This window comes from Ctenopharyngodon idella, chromosome 5, assembly GCF_019924925.1.
Source record: "Ctenopharyngodon idella isolate HZGC_01 chromosome 5, HZGC01, whole genome shotgun sequence".
NCBI lineage: Eukaryota > Metazoa > Chordata > Actinopteri > Cypriniformes > Xenocyprididae > Ctenopharyngodon > Ctenopharyngodon idella.
The window spans coordinates 24,778,972-24,791,600 of NC_067224.1; the positions used below are offsets into that span (position 1 = coordinate 24,778,972).

The following is a 12,629-nucleotide window of genomic DNA, read 5'->3' on the forward strand; positions in this document are numbered from 1 at the left end:
ATCAACGCGAGTTCGGGTTTACAGAAGTCGTCGGCAGCGCTGCACAGGTCACAGGACTGCACGAAATCAACAATGTCACCAAAGAAGTGTGTTTTTGGTTGTGAGGGAAAGATAACCTTGCTTCCCAAAGAACCCAGCGTTAAGTAGAGCTGAGATTTTTGTGCTCACGCATTACATTGATGCGCTCTCGACATTTGTTATTAAAATAACCATAGAAACTGATAGTTGCAATCACTTTTTTATTGGTTAAAATGAATGGAGAATATCTTGTGTTTTTCCGTGGCTGCTCAAGCCCTCAGGATCAGCGCTTTTGGTTTCATAAACAAGGCCCAGTTCCACGCTGAATTTACAGATCATTTGAAACTGAAAGATGGAACGGTCACAGTAATAATGATCCCGGTCATAAGTCGGAACTGGTGGTGAGTAAAACTGCTTCAAATGTCTTTTTGTTGGCAATAGGCGCCTAAGTGCATATGATGCAAACAACACGAACGTAGTGAATTCATAAATTCGTTATTCATCAATCATACACTATATTCATTATAGTGATTCAAAAGTTATCCATGGATAATGTGATGGTGTATTGTGTGTGTTTAAATACATCTGTTTAGCTGACCATTGATAGCTTGCAGCCAATCTCTACACAAAAGCTGCGCGTGCTCGTGACAGCTCGTCACTCTATCTCCGCTCACACGTCACGCCTCCAGACGCTCAGTTGTTTTCGGAAATACTCGGTACAGCGCATGTATCTTTTATAAATATGATAAAACTAAAAACTTTCTGGAGATATGAAGGATGCACTACTACTCTATAGGTACTCAAGATTAACATGAGATTGGCAGAAACTGTGTGTGATACCCCCCCCCTTTAACAATCTGGGCTGTCAGATATTACCAGAAGGGTTTAATCCAGTCTGTGTCACTTCCAAATACAATCCACACACTTCTTCTTATGATTTCCTGTCACTTCCCCACTGTCCTGGACGGGTTACTGTAAGTAGGTTGCAGGTTCACACCTCAGCAGGGGACAGCTACTCTGGAAAGTTATTGTGACCCATCATCAATGTTGTGCCCTTGAGCAAGATACCTGACCCCAGGTCGCTCCTGAAATTAGCGTACTGTACGTTGCTTGGGATAAAAGCGTCTGCTAAATGACAAGGAACCAACCCTGGCACCCTGCTGTATGATGTTTCTTACTTTGCAAATGAGTCTGCTGATTAGAATAAGAATATATTCCAAAATGTCTCATCAGTATGTTAATTACTCTAAACCTGCAATGTAAGATGTGTCATTAAATCTAGCTGTACGGCCATGTCTGCTGGGCACTGTTACGGGTGCTCGAGCTGGACAATGCGTCTTTTTCACCCATTGTGTTGAAAGGCAGCATAACCTTTTTAAAATGGATGGAAATGTGTGGCCTGACCTATAGAGTGAGAGGATGCTTTTCCCCCCAACATATTATGCATTTTCAGTTATTTTGAAATCTGTAATTTAACAGAGGTAGATAGAGAGATACAGTACTGTTTCCAATTTGCCAACCATAAAAAAACAGAGTGCACAATACAAAACGCAATAAATTCACACAGTAAGGTTAAAATGCACAGAAGGTTAAACCAATAAAAAAAATATATAATAATAATAATAAAAAAAACATTTTTACAGTCTGCTGTGACATATGCTAAATATCATTCACACATAATATGTTTGTGCTGGAGGATAGCGCAGCGTAGACAGAGAATATTTGCTTTCCATCACGTAAAATAAAATGTGCTGTGGTTTTTCATGCATATCAAATATCTAGGAGTGAAAAATCTAAAAACATGAATATAATCATTCAAGTGCAGCCGCTCGGTCAATCTGGTCATCGCTGAGACATGTTCTACATGCTTAATCTTATTCACATTATTCACAAATTGGAGGGAGACAATGAGAATGATGAAGGTCCATGCTTCTCAAACACACATATCTGAAACTTAATGAGTACATCTTAGAAACACCATTTATCACACACTTGTAGAGCTTATTTTTAAAGGAAGGCAGTACCTATAATGAATTAGTTTTATTGAACAAGAAATGTAATGTTCTGTTTAAAAAAAATAATAATAAAAAATTAAATAAAAAAGAAACTAAATCGAGATTCTGTTTTCTGAAGTTTTGAGAATTCTGCATTTACAATGACATCAGTCTTCTCAAAAGTCTCTGGAACTACACTATTTTCACTGCTCCCTACACACTCACTCTGGGATATCTGTAGAGTTCCTTTAGCTTACTTAAAATTCCTTCATTTAGAATGATCTGCAACATCATCAAACAAACATGCAGAGTTTAGGGCTTTAAGTATGATGCTTATAAAATATAAATAGGACATATAATTCTTTCAAATGTATAAACATATTATATAACGTATAATGTATTTTCATTCATCTTGAAACTTTTAGTTTTACAAATAGGGACAATCTATGAAGGATGAATAAATAATTGTTTTGGTAACCACATTAAAAATAACATTTAAATTGGAATTTTTACAGCTTTGAAGTGCTGGAAAAAGTTGTGTGAAGCACTTAAAAGTCTTGAATTTCACTCTCAAAAGTTTGTACCAACCCAGAAATGAAGAATGTTAAAACATTTGACTATTTCTGCCACAATACCATGGTTACAATTAGCATTACTACATTAAATTCATGGTAAATTTTGGTGATTTGTGGACTGAAAATAACTTATTTGTTCATGGCATAATGTTTCTTCTGGTTTCCACGTCAGCACTGTTTGAACTGATATCTATGGTTTATTACAGAGAATTCTATGCCAAATTTGAATGCTTCTCACTAGATCTCGCAGCAATGTTATTAATTCTGCTGCGAATTTAAATGCTTTCTCACTGGATCTTCCAGCATTGTGTAGTACTGTTATCAAGATCGGCTTGCATTTTGACGTGCATTCAACTTCAAGTGGACAAAGGAAGTTATTCTGGACAGACCCTCGACCCCTCGATTTTGACTGAGGGAGCAAATCTAGTCAATATGTACACTTCAGGCAGATCCATGACCACAATGCAACATGTCACAGCAGGTCATGCTTAATTTACTCCACACAATCTAGTATGATATTGGAGTTATTTCGACATTTAACTGCATTTAATACCTTAAAGGTATGGTAGGGAAAAAAATGTATAAACACTTTGTTATACTGGTTGAAACTCTCCTCACATCTTGAAAGCAATCAATAATAGAAGTGGTGTAAATATTGAAACGTGTACATATACAGTGTTATGCGAAAGTTTGGGAACCCCTTGCAGAATCTGTGAAAATTTGAAAAATTTTAACAAAATAAGAGAGATTGTACAAAATGCATGCTATTTTTTATTTAGTACTGTCCTGAGTAAGATATTTTACGTAAAAGATATTTACATATAGTCCACAAGACAAAAAAATAGCTGAATTTATTAAAATGGCCCTGTTCAAAAGTTTGGGAACCCTTGATTCTTAATACTGTGTGTGGTTATTTACATATTCATCTAAACCCCGCTCTCAGCAGCATGGGTGGCATCAGGATGTTCGCTAACAGTATATTGCTGGTCATATATTTCAAACTTCTTTTTACCCCTAAGCAAAGAACAAAAAAAGAACTGAGTATATCAGGGCCTTAAGACTATGCAGAGTAGTAGACAGACAGTCACAGAGTGCCACAAACAAACAGCAGCCACCTGATACAGTTCCTCCTGAACCAAAACAACGAGCTTATGCTGCATTCACGCCATGTCGTAAACGTAAATACGAGATGGCAACCCGAGACGTTCATTTCCTTAGACTCAGACTCAGAATCTGCAGCAGTCAGGTGGTCTGTAAGTTGTTTACATTCATTATTATTGTAATGTTATGTGCTTTGAGATATGAGGTAATTTAACGCTGTCTCTCATCTCGTGACGTCTTGCAGACTGTGCTGTGTGTTCATGTGTTTTGGAGGAGGCGTGGCTTTAGAGAGCACTGTGAAGGGAGGGTGGGATCTCATGTTTTCAAAGCTAGCTGGCTATTGCTAGCCTCTCAGAAATTGCTAACCCTACCTTTTAGCTGACTGCTTTTATACACAGTTATAGTTTAGTTAGTGAGAGTACGGCATTATTAGTTTAAGCTGATAAACGGTCCATGCGGCGCAACTCAAACGAGTAGCGCGGTTTCGTTCTGCTTTCGTTTCATTTACTGTTTGATGTTTCTCATATGCAACAGAAATGGCAGCTCTTATCAGTTAGGTAACGTGGTGGTAGCACCAGTGCAACCTCAAACAAAATGTAGTCGCAACGGCTGGAAAAAAGGTTGCAAAATGCCCTGTAATTATATAAAAAAAAATATATATAAAAAAAAAATCACATTGTGCCTAATGACTGATAAATGAATGATATACCATTATATCCTTTTGTCTAACTGAATAAATAATTTAAACAAATTTAAAATTAACTTTTAAAGAATACAAGTAAATTTAGGCATCACAACACTATAATGTATATTATGAAAAATATTAATTTTGGAAATTGCTAAAGATTACATTTAACAGTGTTATTAAATTGCTAGTGCTTTCAAAGATTAACTTAACTTACAGCAAAGACAATCCAATTGTAAAAATAGGGGTAATGAGCAAACAATAATCCATTATAAACCGATACTGAAAAATTAAACAAAAATCTATAAAATTGGCTGATAACCAATATGGTACTGATATATAATGCATCCCTGCTATGCACAGTGATATGTTTAATATGAAAATGTTTATCATAATGGCACTGTAGCAGTCACATATCTGGTGTGCTTTATACACATGCACAACTGCCTAGTCAAACCACTCTTGAGATCAATTAAGCTGAATAAAGCACTGAGAGGTGCAAAGGTTATGCAACTGATGGGTAAATATCCCAGTATTAAGTCATATGTCGAGGTACACATCTTCTATATATAAAGTGTATTTTGAACTGAACATGTACAAAAGCTACGATGTGGAATCTCACTTAAGATGTTAAGATTAACACCCTGTGTAATCCAGTTCACAGGGCACTACAGTGTGATTGTAACATACCCTGTGATTAACAGTCACCACAAAGCCAAGCTACAAAACAAAATGATAAAACACTGCATCTATTCTGACATCACAGTCCTGTCTGGAATCTCAGGGATAATATTTAAACTTGTTAATTTTGTAATTATTAATTTTTCTTCTCAATGAGCAGAAAAGAGGAAGAGGCATATGAAGAAACAGAATGGATAAGGTTGAGATGGAGAGATGTGATATGACTTTTAGCTTACTGTAACTGAATTTGAGTGAGTTTGGGGGTGGGGGGGGGGGGGGGGGGGGGGGTCAAAACTGTGAAAATTACCACCTTCCTTAGAAAGACTACAATCTATCTGAATGGCATAAAAGCCAGGGGGCTTACAAAGTAAAGAGGGTAAGAGACGAAGAGAGGGGAAGTAAAGGAGGAGTGAGATTCACACTGGGGGTCTGATAAGAGGATAAGAAAAGAAGAATGGGGGGGACCAGAAATATAATTAACTCTGAGCACAGCTCAGAGTCCCAGCATGCATCTGTATTAAAGAAAGTGCTACTGTAGATAATGTGCATTTTCTAGCAACTGTAAATAGTAGCATACTTTCTTTTGGACAATGGTTGAGCAATACCTTCTTGTTTTTAATATATAATTTGAATATGCAGAAACATAAGACCTAAACCTACAATATTATCATTGCTGAGATTTTGAATCCATATAAAATACTATTTATCAGTTCATCCTACAATTACAAGCAAATAAACATCCTGCTGTAGTGAATTCCTCTTAAAAAGAGCTATTAGCGTAATAATAGGTTTCAACCTATTATTATAACTAAACATTTTGCTCCACTATGCTGAATACATTGCCTTTTCTAACCTTAAAAATGCCCAAATAACCTTGAAGTATTTAGATATATGCAGCAAAACAAATCACTAGTGATTGGTCCCCTGGTTATTGCTCATCAGCTCTTTAAACTTCACTGAAGTATTAAGCAAAAGACACTGTGCTGGTATAATTACCGGCTGTGTGACTGGCAGATCTGGGTTGGGTAAGTGCTGCTTAATCCCCTGTTTCCAGTACAGTATTAATCCGGACATGAGGGAGTAGTGCTAACATGCTAATGTCAAAGCTGAGGCCAGTTGACAGCGGTGGCTAATCTGTAATGAGGTCCAATATATTCCCCCTTGTGACACCAAACCGCATGATAAACCCTTATATGGGTTTCATATGGTCAGAGGGCAGTATTGTGGTATTCACTGCCATAATTACATGCAAACAAACTAAAAACTAAATGCTAAATGAACATAGCTTACCTAGCCTATAGTGGTCGATCAACTGAGGCTAGGTACTGACACAAATTTCACGATTCGATTTTGGTTCACAAGCTTGCGATTCGATTCAATTCCGATTCTATCTGAATCGATTCAATATCGATTATTTTGGATATATCAGGTACAGTACATGGCAAATTTTATCAAGGAAAAAAATCTCAACTAATGCTGTAAACTATACATGGAGTCAGTTGGTACTACATTACTATATAATACTGAAGGTTAAATTTAACTGATTTGTACTTACATTACACTCAAGGAACTCCAATTTGTTTTGTTTTTTTTGTTTTTAATATAAACATTTAAAGGGTGGCTGTCACAAAACTTGACTGATTTATTCAAACATGCATTAAATAATAAAGAACATTAAAAATTATAATGAATATGTAATATGGTGCATATAGTTAGCAAAATGCTTCTCTCTAGACTTTTATAGCTGACTAACGAGTTTATGGTCACTAAGTATGGATTTCCTGGGGTAAATGAGACGTTACGTTACATATTGTAATCTGTTTTACTGATGTCTTCCCGTGGTAAGAGCGATTACAAGAGACATGATACAGATTTCAGTTGTACTCTTTTATTCTTTTAACATACTGTAGCTTCAGATGTTCATTCATGTTTATTTCGCACTGTAACTGGTATTGGAGCAGAGGAGAAGATCGGTTCACATGTGCTTCGCCCTGTCGCTTCGCTTGAACTCCAGTGCTACAGCGATCTGGCACATTAAACAGCGCCAAAACAGTATTTATTTTCTGAATTTCATAATAAAATGGACAAAATTTGAAATCTGAGATTTTTTTTTCATATCAAAAGTAATGCACAAAGCTTACTGCAATTTATTGGATGGGAGGCACACTACAATGTTCCGTTCATTCATCAACTGAAAACAGGATAGATTAAAATCGAAAAATCAATATTTTTTTACCCAGCCATATGATCAACATAGATTTTTTGGTGGCCAATGCCAATATCTTAGAGAGCATGGTGGCCAATACAAAGTCAATATATAATTTAAAGAAAGCAAATAACACAAGCACAACAACTGATGCAAATAAATATATTTATTTGACACATTTTTTTCTCAAATTGGAAATAAATAATTTGCAAGTAAATCGCAGAGTACAAACTTCACCAAAGTTTGTGTGGTTTGTAAAATTTATTAATGTGTATTCAAAACTTGTTTAAATTATTTAAATGTGAATTTTCTAATTATTGACAATAAACCATATCATACAACGTTCTATTATTAGATGGAACTATTGAACAAAGACGGTAACTAATGAAGACAAAGAATGGGCACTCATATGCATCTCCACATCGGTCGATATAATAGTCAACCACTACTATTCACCCCTCACCGCAAGCGTTTGTTAAAATATGTATCCAGCATTGTTTAGATGGTGGTTATTTTCAACTGGAAATTAATTGTTTACTATTGCAACAAGTATTTTTTTTTTCTAAAAATGTTGGTTAATAAATGTTAAACGTCGAACAATAGTACCCCTGGGCTGCACTAGCTGCAAACCTATGATGTATTAGCCTCTCAAGCCGGTGGAGCCTGTCAGAAAGCTAAGAACTCTCAGTATTCGCTCTCTCCCAGTGAGTGTGGCATTAATGAAAGCTGAACGCAGTACAGTAGCATTTGCTGAGAGCGGGAGAGAGCAGGCAGGAACCCCTCCGGGTCTTTACCTCTATTGTTAAGAGAGGGTGAGGCATAGCAGAGGGTTAATGCCAGCGTGGGTAGCTACCGTCCCTGCTAAATCTCGACATCATAAGGAGAGAGAGACAAAGACAGGGACAGAGAAAGTGGGGAAAAAAGGTGTACTGTAGCATATATTTTTAGACATACTTGAGAAGTATGAGTAACAAACATCTCTAATGTCAACTATGGCACTACATTAGGGTCTAATAATCAAATGTCGTTAATCTAATGTATTGGATTGATGTTCCCAATCCCAACAATCCACACAAAATGAAGAAATTAGCTACCAGTACAGAATACAAGGCCTTCGATTCAGAGAACTACATGCCAGACTGACAACCTTTAATATCTGTTATCCCTGGTAATAGAAATTCCTAAAATATGGACAGTCTTACATATTATCCAAAAGGTCATGAGAGAAAAGCGCAGAAATAAGGCATTTTACATTTAATTTAGTGACATTTTCTAAAAAAGTAAGCAGTGTCAGGTTTTGCATTTCAGAGATATTTCAGTATAAAAACAAGATTCTAGAAGAAGTCACAAAAACGTCAGGCTAATTCACCTAAGGCAGACTGACATATCAAACACACACACACACCCACACCATTTTCTAGCACAAAAATACTGCATGTTCATAGTTGCCATTTAGCACTTGCTTTTCACAACTTACTGTTAACCGCTCGCTGAGATAATGTGCCTGGAGCAACCTGGGGTGTCTTACTCGAGGGCAAATTAGTGATAGAGCAAGACTGTTTTCTGTAACCATGGATTTGTGTTGTAATAATAAAAAAATAAAAAAAACACCACCATGCTAAAAATGACACATTGTAGTACCATAACACACAAAAACTATACAGATTTAGTATCAGTCTGTGTTCTAAGTGGGCCGTAACTCGCCAGTGCGGATACCGACAATTCTGTACCAGAAACTCTCATCAAATGCTGGTACTCTCTTTGTAAATGCTGGACCATATAGTGTGCCCTGTTGCTCTCACTAAACAAAGACTGTTAGTATCACAAGCCAAAGTTTTGACCATCAGCATTACATTTGATGTATACTGTAGCTTAAAGAACCTTAAATTCAGAAATGAATGGGCCATCTGACCGACATATTAAAACACCAATTACAATCATGCCTGATTTTATGTGATGTTCAGGGATGGACAATAGTAGCAAACATATCTTGTTTACTTTCAACTATCTGCAGCCAAACAAAATTCTTGAAAATCATTGTCATAAGTATACCCATAGTTTCCCAAATTAAACTAATTAAACTCATGTTTCTTTGGAGATCATCTGGTTAAATATCATTTCTATATGCTGCAGTCTGCTTCAATATATTCATTTTAATATTGTGAGTTTCAACACATACAATTCCTCTTTTAAGAAAAGAAAATTATTTTTAAATAAACTACTACATTATTTAAATATGCAAATAAAAATATTTGTGTGTGTGTGTGTGTGTGTGTGTTTGTGGTTTCTGTACCTTGAAAATTAGTGCATGGGCCAAATATTAAAAAGAGGCTCCTGAGGAGGTAAAATTAGATTTTTCTTTGTAGAGGGATACAAACTCTAAAACTGGAAACAAAAGTAAGTATTAACAAATAATCTCATAATCGAAATAATATTAAAATTATTTGTTAATCATTTTAAGATTAATATATATATATATATATATATACACACACACACACACACACACACCTATATTTATGCAAAGAAAGGTAGTGCCCTGCATTTTTGCTACTAACGTCTAGCAAAATTCTATTTAGTGTTGAATTATATGTCACACACAATCTTGTGTCCCTCCTTCTCCTCTGGTATAACCATAAAAATTAAATCAAAAGCATGGCCACTTAAACTCCCGACCAACTCTATTCATGATAGCAGCGGTTTCTCTCTAAGGGAAACTGAGTGTAAAAAGCACAGATGTGTCGCAGACCACTCACACACACTAAAGGGGAAGCGAAGAACAACACATGAATAACACTGTATTCGAGCAGCTGGCGGGGTGGTCAGACAGTATTTGCTGCTAAAAAGGAGAAAATCATCGTGAAATTTATATATTTACCAGTAACGTTACAATTGCCGAGACGTGCAAGTGACCCGGTCGTGCGCGAGACCGTGCTCATATTTCTCCGTGAAATCTCCTCACACTGATATAGATCCGTCTGCTGTATTCTCGAAAATAACGCGTGGAAATATATATCACAATTAAAGAGTAAAAGACCGTAAAGGTCGCATTCGGTCAGTCAAGTTCACAAGCTGCGGGTAATTGGTGTCTCGTGCCCACTCGATACTGTCAAGAATGATCTGCGCGCGGTGACGGCGGGAAAGCTCGCCTCTAAAAAGTCTCGCGGTGTATGGATGGGAACCGAAGCCTTTTTAACGGCTGCATGTTTGTGGATGTCTGAGCTGGGAGAGCCTCGGATCAGTTACACAGATGTGCTGCGCAGAAAAAAAATGACCGAGCTTCTTCTCAATAACGGTTTTCTCTAGGCTATTTCTTATCGCTTAAGGAAAAGAGAAGCGTTTATTACAAGACGGACCGTGATGGACCGCAGTCATTCGTTTGAGAAACTGAATTCACGTCTGTATTCAGCGTATACGAGCAAACACCCACAAACACACGCAGTTATGGAGAACCGGTTATGTTTACCGGGGTTCTGCTGCTTACCTTCGTCAACGCTAAGCATGATTCAGTGTAAAATCCCCGGATAGATCATTTAATCTCTGGTAGATATGTGGGAAAAGGGTCCGGCACCGAATCCTGGCGTTTATCCTTCAGAAAGCAGAGCGCCTCTGTCGGAGACGCGGTGACTCCGGTGAGACGGCAGAAGCACGGTGCTCGGTTACCGGGAAACGCGCGAGAGCGGATGCTGAGTGAAAGGGGATGCGGCAGCTCATATACAAGCACACTCGCACGCGGAGGGAGCGTCGTATTCTGAACGGTTAGGATTCAAATTCAGGTCTTCACTGATTTCTCACTGTCTGACACGTTCGGCATCACCGGGACGTACCATTCAGCGCTCGTGAGAAAGGGGGTGTGGCAGCAGGAGCTGGGAGCGGGTGGCGCGTGTCTACCGGCGCGAGCGGCCGACTCTGCGAGCACAATCTCACTCCGACCAGAGCGCGCGCCGAGGAAACATCCACAGTGTGACTGATTTCCTAATAACACCACTGCTGCACTGGATAAACACTGCCAATAATCGTTTAGGAATATGTTTTGCGGCCTAGTTAGATAAACATCTACAATAAAACACTGTTATTGGAAAAGTACCTCTAGTTATTTTAAAAACATATTACTGTTATTGAGAGAGATTTTCCTCATGCGTTTCGGTGTGTTTGTGCTGTTAGTATAAGGGCCCTTGTTTTTCTCAGCGTTTGGCCCAGGGACAAGCATATAGCCTATTAAAACCCCAAATCACCTCTATTATGGGTACCAGCCAATGGTCCCCACACCAAAAAATATTAATAAACTAAATAATGTATTAATAAAAATGTAAAACTTCAGAAAGGTTTGAGGTCCAATTAGGGGATTAAAAAAAAATAATTAGCCTTGTATAAAAACAAAGTCAATAGAAAATATCAGAGAAATAAACAAGTATGTATGTGTACAGTGTGTGTGTGTGTGTGTGTGTGTGTGTGTGTGTGTGTTTACAATTTCATACAGTACCTGTACAAGGATAATTGGAGTTTGATGATATTTTGTGTGTAAGTGTGTGTTCTGGGGGATCAATATGCTCTAAGACTTAATGGAAACAAATCTGTTGTGTTTGGACATCAATACACATATCAATGACTCAATGGAAGCATATCTGTGATCAGCCAAGGTCATAGTAAATCATATACATAAATGCATTTTCCATCATGTTGCATCTTTCTTAAGGTGACCTGAGCTCATGTTCAATAAGAGCTGGCTATTTAACAGTATAAAACTGATTTGATTTCAAACAGAATAACATAAACCTCATTATCAACACCTAAGATCTTATTCTACAACAGTAACTAGGGCAGAAGAGAACTAGGCATGTTCACTAGAAACCAACCAGTACAATGGCTGGTGACATGTGGCAACAAAGCTGCTGGTGATGTGACTTCATACTCACATGCCGTGTTACACATTAATGTAGCCGACCTACAGCCAGGGCCATTACTGACTATTTCGGTGCCCTATAGGTGAGATCCCTACGGAGTTATTTTGCAAGACACGTCATTCATTTAAAAATATAAATATATCATCCATTTCAATATAGGCTACACTAAAGATTTGTATTTCTGATCACTGAATTTCTGATACCATTTGGTAACATTCAGCCACTATGTTATAGAGCCAAATCCATGCCACATATATTTACAAAACAATGAAGTATTGCAAAAGAACTTTGATCTTATTTTATCTCTACAACAGATTTTTTAGCAGCAATGATTTTGCAGCACATTTTCCATGGCCATAACTTCTAATTCATTTGCAACACTCCTTTTATTCTGCGTTTCAGTCAAGTGTGAGCTTATGATGCCGTTTTCCCTTTGCGCTTCACATTTTCTGTTTCACTTTCTGG

General features: G+C 37.4%; 1 protein-coding gene across 4 annotated transcripts in view; it reads right to left on the bottom strand.

The window, feature by feature from the left end:
* Positions 1 to 12,629, bottom strand: part of tenm1 (teneurin transmembrane protein 1) — a 202,295-nt gene that overhangs the window by 152,470 nt on the left and 37,196 nt on the right. Inside the window, exons 1-2 of one of the 4 annotated variants that reach the window (XM_051895418.1) lie at positions 10,745 to 11,093; positions 9,554 to 9,645 (exon numbers count right to left, since the gene is read on the bottom strand). The exons of 1 other annotated variant lie outside the window; for it this stretch is intronic. The gene's annotated coding sequence lies outside the window, so the exon portion shown is untranslated. Of the gene's footprint in view, positions 1 to 9,553; positions 9,646 to 10,744; positions 11,094 to 12,629 lie in introns of those variants that run through there. 2 more of the 4 variants (XM_051895419.1, XM_051895416.1) reach the window with 2 other exon arrangements.